This window comes from Ursus americanus, chromosome 24 (assembly GCF_024610735.1).
Source record: "Ursus americanus isolate L20-20 chromosome 24, mUrsAme1.1.p, whole genome shotgun sequence".
Classification (NCBI taxonomy): Eukaryota; Metazoa; Chordata; class Mammalia; order Carnivora; family Ursidae; genus Ursus; species Ursus americanus.
Genome location: NC_142150.1, coordinates 3582630 through 3601744, shown reverse-complemented (window position 1 = coordinate 3601744; position 19115 = coordinate 3582630). Strand labels below are relative to the sequence as shown.

The 19115-nt window shown below is 39.5% G+C and overlaps 1 protein-coding gene across 1 annotated transcript in view; it reads right to left on the bottom strand.

The window, feature by feature from the left end:
- The window catches only part of FAR1 (fatty acyl-CoA reductase 1), a 65771-nt gene extending 48608 nt beyond the window's left edge, over positions 1 to 17163 (bottom strand). Inside the window, exon 1 of the mRNA XM_045796532.2 lies at positions 17075 to 17163. The gene's annotated coding sequence lies outside the window, so the exon portion shown is untranslated. The remainder of the gene's footprint in view (positions 1 to 17074) is intronic.
- Positions 17164 to 19115: the final 1952 nt, after the last annotated feature.

Below are 19115 nucleotides of genomic sequence, written 5' to 3'. Positions count from 1 at the left end.
TTACCATGTAAACAAAGCCGAAGTCAAAACCTACCAATGGAGACAGAAGGGAGACCCAATGGACAAAGATTAAGATATATCATCTATCTTTTCATTGGGAGTCACTGACTGACTCCAAGTCAGAGGTCATTCTGTGTTTAACATAGCACATCCAATGCCATTTTTGTCTTACTGTCCTAGGCCTCTAAGCTGGACGACCACCTGGTTGGAATACCTAGGGAAATTCAAGCACCAGATCAAAAGTTGAGCTAGATGGTCTTTTAATATCCTTCAGATTTCATCACTGAAAAGTAAGAAAAAAAATTTAAATATCCTTAAAAGGGAAGAATTACAAAGTATTCTAAACCAACAGTTAGCAAAGGTTTTCTGTAAAGGGTTAGGTAGTAAATATTTTCAATTCTGTGGGCCATACTATCTTTATATCAACTACTCAATTCTGCCATTTGGGGCACAAAATCAGCCATAAATAATTAAGTAAACGAATGGGTACGGACGTGTTCCAATAAAACTTCACTCAGAAAAAGAGGAAGGCAGTGTGAAAGCCATAGTTTGCTAATGCCTATTCTAAATAATGATTTCCTATATCTCATATTCAGGAAAATGAACACAAATGAGAAATGCATCAACAGGAAATCAGTCTGGTCTGAAAATTCATCTCCTGTGATTTCACTATTATTAGACTTACCATGCATAGCAATGTAAAATAGTAAATACTTGTTTGGTATAATATCTTCAAAAACAAACCAACACCTGAATGCCAGGCTTCAGAAATATAATAAATATGCCTGAGGCTAAATGCAAAATTAAAACATATCCTATAGCCAGTTTCAAGGTATGTAAAAAAAAGAAAATCTGTATTTTTAAAAGGAAAGCCCATTAAGATGTTCAGGGGTGAGGTTTGGGCAATATTATTTTGGAGAAAGGTGACAAGTGAAGAAAAGCATAAATACACTCCTATCACAGAGTCAGAAACCCTAGACCACTATCTTTTTCAAAATAATTTTGACATAATAATCAAAAAATAACACAGAATTGGGGTGCCTGAGTGGCGCAGTCGCTTGGGTGTCTGACTCTTGGTTTCAGCTCAGGTGACTCTTGGTTTCAACTCAGGTCACGATCTCAGGGTCATGAGATCAGAGCCCAGTGTCAGGCTCCATGCTCAGCGCAGAGTCTGCTTGAGTTTCTCTCTCCCTCTGCTTCTCCCCACTATGCACTCACATGCTCCATCTCTCACTCTCAAATAATCTTTAAAAATTTTTTTAAAAAAATAACAGAATTTAAAGAGGTCATGAGCTAATCTAACAAGATATAAAAGTCTGTTTATATACTGGTACACACCTAAAAGAACCTAGATTCTTCTTCTCTACTGAAAAGTATAATATTTTTTACAATTTTACTTAGCTACAGGTTATATATGGGGGTGAGGAACAGGAGCGAGGGGAAAAGAGACTAATAAGCACATGATAAATATCACATAAACATGAAAATCCCCCCAAAAAGCTACATGGAGCTGCAATGACTGTGAGGGGATCCTATACACCCTACACATATGCCTCTGCTTCCTCCTCCTTTTCCCTTTTGTTTTTCCACTAAAAGGGAAATGGGGATTAGGTATCTCTAACCAATCGAAATTAATGAACTCTCTAAACCAGAAGTTCATGAACAGGCTTCGGGGGGGGGCGGGTTTAAGGGTAGAAGTTCAAGAACACGTTACAGTTTCAAGCAAAATATTGTTGTGTGTCTGTATGTATGTACGCAAATAGAGTCCCATGCATACATCTGCACATTTTTCTAGGGAAAGAATCCACTGCTTTTATCAGATTCTCAAAGGGGCCAATGAGCCAAAACAGTTTAAAAACTACCATCAAATTTTATGTGTATTATGTGTGCAAGCAGGAAGGAAGGGGGGACTTACCATACAGAGAACAGACTTCATGGGTACTGATGAAAAATGCTATTCACATCTACTCTGGAATAAAAATTTATAAATGGTTAAAACATAATTACACCAATCTCCCTTGAGGCCTGTTATGGATTGAGCTGTGTTCCCTCAAAAGAGATAGGCTGAATTCCTAACTCCCAGCACCTCAGGATGCGACCTTATTTGGAAATAGGATCATTGAGGATGTAATTAGTTAAGGTAAAAGATACCACACTAGAGCAGAGTGGGTTGCTAATCCAATTATCACAGGTGTCCTTATAAGAAGAGAGCCACGTGAAGATACAGGGAGAACTCCATGTGTCAACAAAACCAGAGATTGGAGTTACACAGCTACAAGCCAAAGAACACCAAAATTGCCAACAAGAAAACCAGGAAGAGGCAACAAAGGATTCCTTTGCAGGTTTCAGAGGGAGCATGGATTTCAGACTACGAGACAATAAATTTCTGTTGGTTTGAGCCACCCAGTTTGCGGTACTTTATTACAGTGGCCCTAGGAAACTAATAGAAAGCCCAATATCAATATCGACAGCAACTAAAATCGGAGTACAGTGAAAAGGGCTTCTAAAGATGATGCGCACGCTCTCATGCCATAATAAACACATCAGGGGCTCTTCCCAACACACGAGATATACCTTCAGTTACCAAAATACACCCTACTTAATACTTAAAAATGGACTGACTTTTCCAAATGGGTGCAGGGTACGAGGATTAAAAAAACCTTTTATATTCCAAAAGTAAAAGATCAAAATAAGGTCAATGTCAGATCCCAGAACAAATCATTGGGGTGTATTCCTTACCAGACATTTCCACATGGTCAAATCTCGGTATATAGTAGCAGATTCAGGAAAAGCAGTGCTCTGATTATTTATTGCTGTGTAACAAAATCACTAAAAAACTTAGTGTCGTAAAACAACAATAATCATTTTCATCTCTCTCACAGTACCTGTAAGTTAGGAATTTGGAAAGGGTTCAACTAAACAGTTCTAGCTGAAAAGTTCTAGCTCCTGATCTTAGATCCTTCCTATCTCTCCACATGAAGTAGTCTGGGTTTCTTTGCAGCATGGTAATCTCAGGCTAGATTGCTTACAAAGCTGCAGTCTTCAAGACCAGGATTCTAGTATTAGGTAGCAACTCTCTCACCTTTTCTTTTTCTTTTCTTTTTTTTTTTTTTTAAGATTTTATTTATTTATTAGACAGAGAGAGAGCTCACAGGCAGGGGAGAGGCAGGCTCCCTGGCAAGCAGGGAGTCTGATGTGGGACTCAATCCCAGGACCCTGGGATCATGACCTGAGCTGAAGGCAGATGCTTAACCGACTGAGTCACCCAGGTGCCCCAAAGCAATCTCATTCTTCAGAAATAATTGATGCTACTAATCTGATCTATATCTTTCGAGAATAGCAAGACGCAAGACCTTTTTTGTTTTTGTTTTTTTTGAGAGAGAGAGAGAGCATGCATGCAGGAGAGTGGGAACGGGCTAAGGGGGAGAGAGAAAGAATCTTAAGCTGACTCCACCCTGAGCATGGAGCCCGATGAGGGGCTCAGTGCTACCACTGCAAGATCATGACCTGAGCCAAAACCAAGAGTCAATGATGTTTAACCGACTGAGCCACGCACGTGCCCCAAGAATAGAAAGACTTTTAAAGCTCAATCCAAATAATCATACTTGTTTAATTTGAGAACTAAAGTGTATCTCTCACCTTTTCTGACTTCACCTTGGAAGTCACACAGTGTAACTTCTGCTGCATTCTATTGCTCACAGTGATCACAAGACCACCCAAATTCAAGGGGAGGGGACATAAACCCCACCTCAGGATGAGAGGAGTCAAGATGACACTGAAAGAACATGTGAGATGGGAGATATTGTTAAAACCATCTTTAGAAAATACCATCTGCCACTGAGAGCATGGAAAGATAACTGCTTATTACTTTTGAGACTATCAACTATTTAATTCATGTTGGACCTATTTCTTGGGTCTAGGGAACAACAAAGAATTGTTCCTTGTTACATATTTTTAGTCACCCAAAATTCCTTTAAAACATATGGCCCCACGGGTCTCATACTTTGAAATATTTTGCCTACCAAATAACCTCTTTTACTGAACAAAAATTTCACTTTTGTTTATTCACTTAATTGTGAACCTCTAATCAGTAAGTTACCACTTGGAGTTGACACACTTCTAGCCAAAAGCAAGCCAACTCATTTTAGTTCAACTGTGAAAAGGCTTCACCTTGTAGATAAGTATATACTTAAAAATTTTTGATAGTCTTCCATCGGGAGGCATACTGGGAATCATTGGTCTTACGTCTTTTCTATTATATTTTAGTAACTCTGCAATCATTATTTTGTGTTTTAAGACTCAACATAAAAGAAAACCACCTCTGAAAGTAGGCTGTAAGCAACAAATAAAGGGCCAAAATGCAAACCCGAAATGCACAAACTATTTACTGTACTCGAGCTGATAAGAATAGTGGGTTCCTTTCTCCCTTTTCAAAAATTAAGGCTTATAAGGCATTTTTCCACAAACAAAAGAATAGCTGTAGCATCTTGGTTAACATTTCTTTTTTCAATAAAAGATGCTAGTGTCCAACACTGTTGTAAGCACCCATTGAAGTAGATATAATGGGCACTCTGTTTGCCTACACAGACACTGGCATATGAATACTTAACTCTCTGAATCCTATTTTCCTCAATGTCTAAGATACTTCTTGGTGGTTAGGAATCCCAATAGGTTCATTAGTTCTCTTAGGGGCACTACACAACTATTTTATACACTGAGGTGGCTCCATGAGCATGGCACTCTAGCCAGCATTAAATGCCTCTAAGGCTTCATTATCCTGGAAAATATTAGACATTAACAAAAATCAGACTCCAAATTCCTTTGAGTGATATAAAAAACACAAAGACATCTTTAAAAAGTCAAGTCTTCCTCCATCAGAAAGTAAATGTCAATTCTACAGCACTAAAATTATCTGCTGACAAAAAAACTTAAATTTTTCAGCAATATCCATTTTCTTTTGTTTCTCTTTCTGTTCTCAAAGCCTGTACCAGTGGGGTAACTTCTCTACTGTAAAGCCTACAGAAGGGTAGAGTTCCTATTAACACAGTTTGGTAATATACAGTTCCATTGCTTATAAAAGTATGTGTTCAATTCTATTCTGGGAGAAAACAATTTTTAAAAAGTAGTTACCATAAGTCACATGATTTTTTCTTAAAGTATTGTTCTACAGTCTCTCCTCACCTTAATAAAAATGTCTTCATGTTAGGACATGAAATTTTTACCCTAAAACTTTCAGACTCAGAAAAGTGAAATATAGCATTCCAATATACATAGCTATACGAATACTTTAAGTGTATTATCAAAAATCAGGCTTCTTGAACACAACTAAAGAAAGGGAAATACCCTGTTTGGCTTAGGAATTCATGAAAGTTGTACATTTGACTCCATAATATACCTAATATAAAAATATTTCAAGTTACTCAGTAAAACTGATGTTAACAAGAAAATGTATTATGTTTACCATGAACATTACATATACACTACCTACAGGTTTACCCAAAAATTGACTCAGGCAGATAACTAATTATGTATTTTGTGTGGTGTAATTTAAAACTACCAAAGTCTATTCACGAAGATTAAGATCATTCAGAACAAGCTGGTAGAATCAGGTATTTCACTGCTTATAGAAGCAGTTTAGATTCAGTTTAGAAGCAATTCAGACTCAGTCTGATTATTAGAGCGAATGCCAACCCGTAACAGCAGCAAAGCAGTTTGAAGTTCCTGGTTTATGCTGTATGCTGTAGTTCCTAATTGCTCTTGTGTCACTTTCTTATGTACCTTCTGAATCTGTTCTCAAGGCTGAACCTAAAAACAGGCAGTTTTCCAAATCATGGTAAATGGGGCTGGGAAACTGTATGCTTTACCCCCAACCAGGGATCAACAGTATATAAGCATATCAAAGACTACCAAATGTCCTGAGGTATAGAAGCCCACTGAATTCTACTTAAACCCAGCCTTTCACAAATTTCTCAACACAGCCAGAGAAACAATGCTCTGGAGAAGCTCACAGATTACCTTCTAAGGTAATGATTATCCAAAAATGGACCAAACCTCCCATGGACTACAAATGATTTAGAAAGCATTATCTTCCTTTGATTCATAAGACTACTTATGAATAAACTATTAAGCCAGTGATTAAGAGTTACAAAAATGGGCATGTTATTAGAATGTTACCAAAGACTTCAATCTGTATACAATTAATACCTCTGGATACTGCAACTCCCAAGGCTACAAAGCTCCTACCACATATGCACACTCAAAAGCTGGAATTCTGACATTTTCAAGAGAGGCACTCACTGTCAGTGAAGTTGTGTTGTCTTTAGCTGGCCATGGTTTTCAACAATCATTATTTTTACTTTTTAATTAAAAATTAGCATTAGTTGAGCTTCATTCATATCATTTTAGTTGTTTTATTAAACCAGCAGAATATATTACACAATTGTATCACTAGGATTTGAGACCTACAGTTTTCTAACTAGTCTAGTTATAGCAAGTATAATTTTTTTGCGATTCAATTAGGAACTAACCATACCTCTAACTGCTGAAGAAAATCCCTCTTTCCCAAAATGCTTGTACCTCGACAATTATTATTTTTCCACCAGAAAGTGGGAATTATTAAGCTAAAGAATGATCCAGCTAAAAAGCTGGGATTAAAACCGCTTAAGAGTCACTGTTTTAAGGGTCCTTGCCCTGGCTATAGTGTCACCAACGCAGGGGCAGGTGTTCTCCCTGCCCACCAGGTCTATACCAACCAAATGTGACATAAGTACTTGGAATCAGACCCTTCATGGAAGTAAAAATAACTTCTCTGAACTTGGATGTGAATGATCCCTCCAGTCTCTAGTTCTGGGAACCATCCAGAAATGTCTTAAAAAGGACTAAATCTTATAATAAATTCTCTTCCCAAAAATCCTTTCCTGGTTTATCTTTAAAACTTTGCCAGGTTCATAGATAGAGCTTGCAACTAAATGTTGCAGGCAGGGATCAGCTCAGAAAGTAGAGAAAACATGAGGGGAGTGTCTGATGACTTTGTGGATTCTTAGTATGTTTCCAGCTGTGAAACTGATTCAAGCTCCTAAGAACCCACCTGAATAAGCATTTTAACCATGGGTTACTGTGGCTAAAGATTGGTTGAGAACATGTACAGCAAAGTAAAAACATTAAGAGTATAAAAATCCAGGTAATTCTTAGTCAATTTATCAATTGAGAATCAAAGCCATAATACTAAAAGCGCTAGAGTAAATATACTTCCTTCTCCAGAAACTGAGATCCAGAATGAAGACAACCAAAATCAGTAAGCACAACAGACTTATCAAAAATCAGTAATCAATAATCCAGTCAAGAAATGGGCAGAAGACATGGACAGACATTTCTCCAAAGAACACATACAAATGGACGACAGACACATGAAAAAATGTTCAACATCACTTGGCATCAGGGAAATACAAATCAAAACCACAATGAGATACCAACTCACACCAGTCAAAATGCCTAAAATTAACAAGTCAGGAAAAAAACAAATGTTGGTGAGGATGCAGAGAAAGGGGAACCCTCTTACACTGTTGGTAGGAATGCAAGCTGGTATAGCCACTCTGGAAAACAGTATGGAGGTTCCTCAAGATCCTCAAGGAAGAACCTCAAGAAGTTAAAAACAGAGCTACCCTACAACCCAGCAATTGCACTACTAGGTATGTACACAACACTATGATCTGAAGGGGCACCTGCACCCCAATGTTTATAGCAGCCATGTCTACAATAGCCAAACTATGGAAAGAGCCCAATGTCCATCGACAGATAAATGGATAAAGAAGATGTGGTATATATACATATATAAAATATATATATGATATCACTCAGCCATCAAAAAAGATGAGATCTTACCATTTACATCGACATGGAAGGAACTGGAGGGTATTATGCTGAGCGAAATAAGTCAATCAGAGAAAGACAATTATATGATCTCACTCATATGTGGAATTTAAGAAACAAAACAGAGGATCATAGGGAAAGGGAGGGAAAAATAAGATGAAATCAGAAAGAGAGACAATCCGTAAGAGACTCATAACTACAGGAAACAAACTGGGGGAGGGGAGGTCAGTGGAGGGATGGAGTAAGTGGGTGATGGGCATTAAGGAGAGCATGTGATGTAACGAGCACTGGGTATTATATGCAACTGATGAATTACTGAACTCTACATATAAAACTAATGATATACTATATGTTAACTCTTCGAATTTAAGTCAGTTAAAATTTTTTAAAAAATCAGTAATGAATAACTGAACTCTTGGGACTGCCACTAAACACCCGACCTTGGGCCAATTAACTGCTCTGACCATTCGCAAAATTCACTGAAAAGGAGCCAAAATCACTGATGGTTAAATCCTCCTTCTCCTAGCTCTCAGAGTCTATGTATCTATTACTATGTATTAGAATAAGCTGTTTTCTAGTAGTACATTAGATACTCAGAGAATTATTAACTCTAACAGGTCACAAAGGGTATCATTTTAAAGCAATACACCTAAAATTCACTGATCTTCACAGTCAAATGTCTCAATAGCAGCTAATTCAACTGTTCCTATCTCCTGAGGATTCTGCTTATGCTAAAAATCACTATTATGTGCTAAGTGAAATAAGTCAAGCAGAGAAAGACAATTATCATATGGTTTCTCTCATCTATGGAACATAAGAACTAGGAAGATCGGTAGGGGAAGAAAGGGGGGGTAATCAGAAGGGGAAAGGAAGCATGAGAGACTATGGACTCTGAGAAACAAACTGAGGGCTTCAGAGGGGAGGGGGGGTGGGGGAATGGGATAAGCTGGTGATGGGTAGTAAGGAGGGCACGTATTGCATGGTGCACTGGGTGTTATACGCAACTAATGAATCATCGAACTTTACATCAGAAACCAGGGATGTACTGTATGGTGACTAACATAATATAATAAAAAACATTAAAATAAAAAAAATCACTATTATGCTTACGTTTAAGGTGCAACCCACCATCTTTTAAACCATATATTTCCAAGAAACTTACTTAGGACCATCCCTCAAACTAGATGGATGGATGATAAACACACTCTCAGGGCTCCACAGAGAATCAATCCTTTCAGTCCAAGACACATTTCTAAGCCCCCATATCACATACAGGAATGATTTTAACACAAATGTACAACTCAAAATACTTTAACAGACCCTCTCCTCCACAGATCTCAACTATATAAGGGTAAGTTAGGCCAAAGTATTTTTTTCCTTTACCTTTAAAAAACTGTATTTATATATTTACTCATTCTTAAAGTCATATTCTACTTCCTATTAATTCAGGATGGATAGCGCCCCATTATATGAAGTACCATATACTTATTTCAAAATCTTTTATAAAATCATTCAACATATTTATTAAGCAGGCTATAGCTTACTTTTTCCCAAGAATTCAATTAAGAATTGTTCTATTTTGGGGGTGCCTGGCTGGCTCAGTTGGTAGAGCATGCTATTCTTGATCTCGGGATCATCAGTCTGAGTGCAGAAATTACTTAAACATAAAATTTTTCAGGGACACCTGGGTGGCTCAGTCAGTTGGGCAGCCAACTCTTGATTTTGGCTCAGGTCATAATCTTGGACATGGTCCTGGACTGAGCCCCATGTTGGGCTCTGCGCTTGGCAGGGAGTCTGCTTGAGTCGTCTCTCTTTCTCTCCCTCTATCCCTCCCTCTGCTCATACTCTCTCTTTCTCTCTCTCTAAAATAAATAAATAAATGTTTAAAAAAATAAAAGTAAAATAAAATCTTGGTCTATTGTTCAAAATTAGGCATATGCATAATGAGTTTCATAATTTTTATCACTCAATAATGAAAGACACTTGTTTGTAAAAAGTGAGCAGTACACACAGAAATAAATTTGAGTTGAATTTTAGCAGTGTGTTTTCTGCCTATACATTAAAGAATAGTTTATTAAACTAGAATCCACAGACCCATGATGGGTTCTGAGAGTCTTTTTAAAATTTATTTGAGAAAGAGAGAGAAAGAGCAAAAGCAGGGGGAGGGGCAGAGGGAGAGGAAGAAGCAGACTCCCCACTGAGCAGGGAGCCCAATGACTCGATCCCAGGACCCTGGGAACATGACCTGAGCCAAAGGCAGATGCTTAACCAACTAAGCCACCCAGACACCCCAGGTTCTGAGGGTCTTATTAATCCCCTGAAATTATAGGAAAGACAAAGTGTGCAAGTACAGTAATTCCCCCTAACTTGCACTGGATACATTCCTAGACCCCCAGTGGAAGCCTGAAACTGCAAATAGTACCAAACCCTATACATACTGTTTTTTCCTATATATACCTATGGTAAGTTTAATTTATAAATTCGGCATGGTAAGAGATTAACAATAATAATAATAATAAAATAGAACAATTATAAACAATATACTGCAACAAAAGTCATATGAATGTGGTCTTTCTCCCTCCAAAAACATCTTATTGTACTGTACTTACCCTTCTTCTAATAATGATGTGAGATGATAAAATGCCTACCTGATGAGATGAAGAAAGGTAAATGATGTAGGCATTGTGACTTAGTATTAGGCTACTACTGACTTTCTAATGTGTCAGAAGGAGGACCACCTGCTTCCGGATCAAGGTTGACCATGGGTAACTGAAACCATGTAAAGCAAAACTACGGACAAGGGGAGATTACTGTTTGTTTTTCTAAGGAGATAGCACAAAGCTTTGAGAAGATGCTCAAAAGAGGTCATGACCTTTGACTAAAAATCTCTGCATTATGGAACATATTTTAAGATTTTATTCTCAATTAATACTTCAAAGTATTTAAGTCAATACTCCAAAATAATAATATATAATGGTAAGAATTCCTTAAATTCAAGGAGACTTTCTCATGTGAGAAAACTCATGTCATGACAACATTTCTCGCAAGAATTCCATAAAAGACAAGAATGATGTAAACTAGATATTTCAAAGTAATCTTAAAATTGTCTAATGGTTAACATTTAAACACATACATATACACCACCATTTAAGATCTCAAAATGATTTATATTTGAAAGCTGGTGGCACACACAAAAACATTCTAGACAAAATGGATCCATTAGTACATGTGGTAATACGATATTTAGAAGCTTTTTAATGAAATGTGCCAAACAATTCACCACAGACAATGAGAGTCATAAAGCAGTGTGTCCTAAATTGTAATACAGAAATTGGCTTTTTTCAAATATTGATTTAAGATTAAAGTATGTCAATATTATGCTGTAGGGGTCTAAAAGGTATACAGAGATACAGATTTAGATATAACTTTTTCTATGAAGCTGAAGTTAGATTTTTCTAACTATATGCTTTCTCCATGTGATCACCCTCATCACACCCCTTAATGTTCTTTTTCCCTAAATCCTACTTTTATTCAGAAATAATGTTATCTCTCACTTAAAATCTCTACCACCAATTTTGGTATATGATCTCACATTGCTATATTATTTTATATATGTATATTCAGTCTATCCAATTACATTACCCCTGCCCTACAGTAGATTATTATATCTAATTCCTCTCGCCTAGCACAGTATAACATACAAGTCTCAAAATATACTTAAATGAACAATTTCCACTTCACTTAGCTTAGCATGTCTATTGTCACACTCATCATGCTATATGGTAGTAACTAGTAAAAATGTCTAGGGATTTGCTTCAAAATAAAAAAGGGGCAAGTGGGTGGAGGTAGAAATGAAACAAGATTAACCACAGGTTTGTAACTGCTAAAGTTGGTGATGTGCATTTTATGTTGGCAATTTTCCATAACACAAAGTTTAAAGGAGATTCCTTCTCCTTCTAGGACAGAAAACTTTTCAAAAACAGGTCCAGTAGTTTTCTTCTTTATACATCTGCCCCACAGAGAGCAGATAAATTTACTTGACTAAACACATTTCATTATTTAGGCAGAACTACCTTCCAAAGAAACTTTAAAATCTTCTGTATGGTATTTTATTTAAAGGATCCTTTTATTAAACTCAGATAAAACATATATTCATTTGCTAACTATTTACAAAGTACCTAATTTCTCAAATATCCTGTCTTAGTAAATGTAGGGTATCAAAAATAACACATCCTCTCTAATATATTGGATCTGATAGTACTCTCAAGGATCCATAGAAAAAAGGGCAAGGAGAGAAGGCAAAGGAAAGAAGACAAAGAAAAAAATAGTAGAAAGGTAATAAATACAGTTTTTAAGAAGGATCTAAGGCATCCACGTTTTTCATTAAAGAGAGAGCATTCAGTTTGTTCAAGCTGGACAGGTCTAAAAAGTTCTCCTCCCCACTCCATTTTAGAGATGAGAAAACTAAAGCTCAGAGAGGGGAAGTGACTTGCCTCAAGTTACACATTAAGTTACTAGCAAAACCAAAATTAAAATTCAGATCTGCTCATTTGCAGTGCAATGTGAATTTTCCACATCAAAGTACTTTCTTCTACACTATAATATTCACTAACTAAAGAGAATGACTATTTTACTATTAATATGTACTTCAGTTTATATAATACCACAAAAAAAAAGTTAATAGGCTAAGTAAAGGAAGGAGGTGGGAAGAAAATGCACACAACAAACTGCTAAGGCGTTGTACATGCAGACTATATGCCTATACCACACTTCCTCAATTCTGAGACACACACGTGACTTTAAGACATAGTAGCCATTTGGGAGTGCCTCTCTACTTACTAGATGCTGTGGTGTCCAATTCATGAATCATTTAATAAAGACAATTAGAGCTTCAAATAAAAAAAAAAGACTTAGTATCCATTTCATAAACATTTTTAAAAAGACACTATAAATTACATCGTCATTTCAAAAAGTACTAAAATGTGAATACATAACCTCTAAAGGTAATATAATGCACCCTTAAAAGACATGCAACAATCATCATCATTCAAGAGCCAGTGTCACAAGGCAAACACACAGAGCAATAGTCCCATCTTCTAAGGTAACAGTTACTAAACACCTAAGGCTATGTGGCATTTTTTTCAATTCTAGGTATTAATATAAACAAGTCTTTCTTGCCTTTTATGTCATATGCATGAATTTTGGTGTTCCACAAAGCAAGGTTTGAATCTCAGCTCTGCTCCTACCTCTCCAACCTTTGGAAAGTTAATACTAACTTCTCTGAGCCTCATTCTCTCATCTGTTAATAGGTTATCCACCTTGCAGAATTGTATGAGAACTAAATGCAATAATTTAAGGAACATAGTACAGTACCTAGATGAAATTTTAAGTTTCCTCTCACAACCCCTATGGGCCAAATTAAACTAAAAACTAGATCCTATTCTTGACTTACAAGATCCCTCCATCTCCATTTTAGAGACTGGAATAAAACTGTACTGATCCTGGGGCAAATCCTACTAGTTTGCTTTCAAATAATTATTTGATTAGAAAAGTTTATTTCATTGTCTTGAAATTTGTCTCTTTTCTTCTTCAAATTTTGAAAAGTTAAAAGAAAACAACGACAAATTTTAAGTTAAATTAGTTATATGTCAATTCAGCACTTTCATATCGCCTTACTGAACTGAAACTCTAAGCCCATTACAAACCCAGTAAGAGAGGAACTATAGAACCAATGTGTGGGAAGAAAGAAAGGTATAAAGTCCAAAGGACACAGTTAAAATGACTCAATTGAATGAGTGGTGTGCTTTTGTTTAACCTTATATTCATTTATTAAACCCTAAAAAAAACAATGTTCAGAAGAGCCAAGACCATATCTCCATGCTTCAAGGTGATTTAGTAACCTGATCCCTCAGATTAAGCAAATGCCATCCTTCAGTATATACAGTTTCAGGATGTGTCTAGTCATTTCCAAGACAGGAATGTACTGACCAAAGTACCTCATATGCAGCAGTACACACTGAAATAAGATGATCTTTTCCCCTACCCCAAACAAAATTCAGAGAAGCCCACCCACATATTCCCGAATATTAGCTCATTTCAGTAGAATGATTTTCTCCCCCACTAATTATGAAAGTAATGCTTGTTTTTATAAACTTGGAAAATAAAAAGAGTATGAGCATTTTTAAACCACCCATGATCTTACCAAAGATTAAAATATTAGAAAGGGACATACCAACATCTTTCCTATGAATTTGACCATAACTGCCATCATATTTTAAATTTGTATAGAGCACTTGCCACTAAACATGAGTATCTGCCTATACCTTATTATCTTAATTCTGGTTTTTGAGACTAAATTCACACAAGTTTTTCTGACTTAACTCAATGGTTTCTTCTCAGTCTTTGTTCTCTGAGTCTCTCAGCCATATATTTTGCTGTTGACTACTTCCTCTTTCTTAAAACTATTTCTATCCTAAGTTTTTCAAAACAGTACATTCGTCAGTGTCTACAAGAGTCTCTCCAACTCATCTTTTTCTCTTTCTTCACTGGCTCCCTTCTATTAATTCCTGACAACCTCCAAAAAAAATGGCTCCAGCCTGACTTTTGGATTTGCTTGTCAACTCTGACCCTCCAGCATTTAACACTGTACCTGGCATGAAGCATATGCTCAATTAATATTTACGGACTCTGTCAATCCTGACCTGGCTCCTACTAGCTGTGTGACCTGGGGCAAATTAAATCTCTCTGAATCTCAGTTGCCTCATCTATAAAACAGAGATAATCAAAGAAAGATGACGCTCAAAAAGCTCAAAACTGTCTGGCACCCAATAAATTTTGCTATTATTATCAACATAATCCAGGATGGAACTCAAAAATATTTCTGATTATTTTATGGTTGAACACCAAATCTACCTCTCAATAACCCAACTTACTGTCAACATATTTTCTTATCTCAAATATCAAAAAATATTTTCATGCTCTTTCCCTTACTGTCTCCAATCCATCATTAACTATTCTAATTCTTCTCTCCTAGCCACCAGACAGAATCATTATTTTTTAACTAAGCTACAACCATAGATTTAATTGCTCTCCACACTCTTAAATCTTCGTTCAAATCTTCCATCCTCCTTAAAACCATTTTTAATGTGTCATTCTTGTCCACAGTGTATTTGATAGCATGTCCAAACTACTGGAATGTCATCTTCATGTCTTCTAATAACATATCCACACTCCTAGTTCCAAAGATGTCTCAAAACTCACCTCTTCCTGGAAACCTTCCCTGATTAACTCCATACCACTTGGATTACTTCTCTGCTCTTGAGTCCTCAGCACTTAGGTATTCTGTTATACTGAGGGTAAAATGTGATCAGTGAATAGCAGTGTCAAGAAATTACTTCCATGAAATTATTTCTACCTCTTAAAGAATGATCCATTAGCTATGATGTTCTGGTGATCTGGCTAAGGAAATATCGTATACAACATATGTCCTCTTTGGTTTCTGTCCTCCGCACTTCATGTTTGTCAAGAAGCATTTAACTCTTCACAATCCTTTTGTCCTATCCTCAAGCAGATATTAAACCTCAGTGCCTATCAACTCCTCCCATTTCAATCCACTGAAAATGTGGTAGTGGGCCAATTTTGTTTCTACTACCTCTTCTCTGCCCCCAACCTCTGCCCACACCCCACAAATAAAAATTCATAAAGCTTTAAACAGAGAGGCAGTAGCAGTGATACCCCCAACCTCTGCCCACACCCCACAAATAAAAATTCGTAAAGCTTTAAACAGAGAGGCAGTAGCAGTGATACACACATACCATGTCTTTCTTCCTCTTAAGTGAAAAGAACTTTGAACCTATTTAGCTACAACACTCTTCCCAAGACTAAAAAACTTGCCAACAAGTATGATACGTAATCAAATTCTACTGCATCAAAGTGGTTGATCCTACAGTAACAGAATTGTACTTATATGTTAATTTTCACTATGTTACTGTAAGAGTTCTTGCATAATTTTTATGCTATATTACACACGTCCAACAAAATAGCTGAGAAACTCCCCTACAGGACAGATTTTCTGAAAGTACCTTCTAATGCTGCCTTGAAACCAACACATTCTAATTTTTTAAAAAAACATAAAGAATTAAGTGATTCCTCATTGCCATCCAATCAAAAGCGAATAACGTTTGTGCCTTTACTTTTCAGAGGGTGAGTTTGGGTGCCGCTGTGGCAAAACAATTAGACAGATGAACTATCACGGGGGTGGGGAAGGGAGACACCATCGGCCTCAGTAGTGAGAGTTACCTCTAAGTACTTGGCCCTCATGAGTAGTGAATGAACCTATCTATGAACCTGGCTGACTGACTCCTACCTGAGACTCTCAGCTCTCCACACCCTCCCAAAAGGAACAGTTACTCTTGCTCACTTAGTCATAAAAGATCCACACCCTTCGGCTACTGTATATACACCCACTTCGTCGGCTCCTTGTATACTTTCTCCTAACTGGCCACCTAACGCATTCTAGTCAAACAGCTTCCATCCACACCTCACCTAAAACCTTCTTCTCTCAGTCACCTTCCGGTTTGAGTAGGTGCCTCTTATTCCAAATCCATTTGTCCCCCATTTGTCCAGAGATCTTAACCTTCAAAACCCTACCCTCCCTTCACTCCCAGACGATCTCCCCCCACCCGCTATCAATGCCTGCTTCCAAAAGCCCAGCCACATTCCCCGGCTCCGCGCCTTCTCCCCGGCACCCTTTTCCGAGCATCACCCTTTTCCCATCGCTTTCTTCCCCCTCAGACCAGAAATCCTTTAATCACAGGCCTCCTCTGACTGCCACCCCGGAGCACACGAGCCTGCTTCTCCGTTAAGTACCCCGCCCCACCTTCGCCACCTCTATGCGGCCTCCCCACACCAGACTGAGCCCCCAAGGCTCCGCCGCTGCAAACCAGGCCCCTCCCTGCGTCCCCGCTCGCCAGCCCGGCCCTCTGGAGGGCAGCGGCCCCAGCCCAGCGGCGCATAGACCACCCCGGGCGAGGCTGGCGCCCCCGGCTCCGGGCGGCCAAGGGTGGGGGTGGGGGTGGGGGCGGGGGCGGGGCGGCGGGTGTTGCCTCCGCCGCTGGCGGCCTGCCGCCCCGGCTCCAGCAGCCCGAGCCAGGCAAGAAGGGGCTCGCAGCCCGGCCTCCCCTCGCCTGGCGTCGCTACCTCTCACCTAGACGCAGAGGCTTGGGCCTCGCCTTCCCCCTGGCTGTCCAGCGATGGCGCCGCCGCCGCCGCCGCCGCCGCCGCCGCCGCCGCCGCCGCCGCCGTCGCGCTCTCCTCACTCGCTCCTCCACCACCCCCGACCGGCTGCTGAAGAGCGGACGGGTAGTGGCACGCCCATTGGCTGTGCCACTCACGTCAGCCTCCCCGACCCGGACCTCGCGATGTGACTGGCTGGCGCGGCGCCTCTTTTCCACGTCTTGTCCTGATTGGCCTGTCTTCTCTCTCGCGCCCCCTTACGGGGAGGAAAGCTCACCCCCCTCCCCGCTTCGGCCTCCCACCCCCCCCAACCCCGTTTCCATCACGGCGGGCTGGGGGCGGGAGCGGGCGCGGGTGGGACACGAACTGCCAATGGGAGCGCCGAGAGAGGGCCGGGAGGCGGGCTCTGCGGCCGGCCGGTCCACCGGGGAAAGTTCAGCCAATGGGCGCGCGCCCCACATCCCGGGCTCTGGAGCGCCCGCCTGGCCGCTCGAGTTCCGGCGGGTCGCGCCCAGGGCCACGCCCGGCTGCCCATCGCGCGGGAGGGGTACCCATTGGCAAGGTGGGAGAATGCGGCGAGGCCGGCGCGGGAGAGCGCGGGCAGCCATTGTGGCGTGCTCCCGCACCGCCTACGTGGAGTCCGCCGCTGGGGCGGTGAGAGGGGAGCAGCCGCTCTGTGGACTCCTGGAACCTCGGCGGGATGCTTTTTAGGGAGGAAGCCGAGCGTGCGTCTCGTCCAGCGCCGCGGACGAATCGTGCCACAATAATTTCGTACAAAATGTATCGATGGTGAGAGAAGTTAGAATAATGGTTACCTCGGGGGATGGAAGGGGCACGAGGCAACCTAATGAAAGCTGGAAACGTTCTGTCTCTTGATCTGGTTGGTATCCATCTGTAAAAATTTATCAAGCCGTACAGTTAATGTCAGTGCACTCAAGACACTTTAATATATAATATTGTATAATATCTCAGTTTTTAAAAGGATTGTGAGAAAAGCTCAGTAATAACATTACTGTAACTTTAGGCTCCGTGAGACTCCCGTGGTACAAACACTCACTAGGATTTATCTACCTGTCATTCAAAAACTACAAACCATAGGAAGAAAAAGAAAAGGACTGTGAGAATTTAAAGTGAGTGAAAGCTTTTGGCGCAGTGACTAGCTCACAGGGGTTGATACTTAAGGATCAACTAAGATGGTTCAGCGATTTTTCTTTGAGGATTTAGAGCTTGTTTCAGTGTCTTGGCTCTGTTAGTGGCACCAAAGCACCCATGATGCTGCACCCGAGTTTAGTGAGCTGCCTACCTCTTTGCTGACCTAAGTTCTGAACCCAGGAAAATGTAATTTAAATACCATAGCTTCTAAATAAATGAATGAATGAATGAATTTAAATGCTATAGCTTCTAAATAAATAAATAAGCTTAAATACCATAGATTCTTAAATAAATAAATAAATAAATAAATAAATAAATAAATAAATAAATAAATTTAAATACCATAGCTTCTAAATAAATGAATAATAGATAAATAAATACTATAGCAACTGCCCTGGAGGAGTTCACCGTCCAGCACCACGCACAGTCATTCCTGCAGGACACAGAACACAAAGCTGACACAGCTGCTTGCCCTCAGGGATGAGACATTCCACTAGGTAAGGCCAGATGTGTGGGCCTGGAATCCAGTCCAGTACCAGAATTCCGAAATAGCCAGGGCCAGGTGAAACACTTATAAATAGGTCAATAGTAACCTTTCCTAAACAAACATAAGAAGTCTGATCCAAGTTCTAGCCTGTGAAAGAGCACCAGCAGCAAAAGAATTGAAGATGACATGATTCAGGGGCTCCTGGGTGGCTCACTCCGTTAAGAGTCTGCCTTCAAGCCCCCGTGGGGCTCCCGGCTCAGTGGAGAGCCTGCTTCTCCCTCTCCCTCTGCCTGCTGCTTTGCCTACTTGTGCTCTGTCAAATAAACAAATAAAATCTTTAAAAAAAAAATTTTAAAAAGACTACATGATTCAT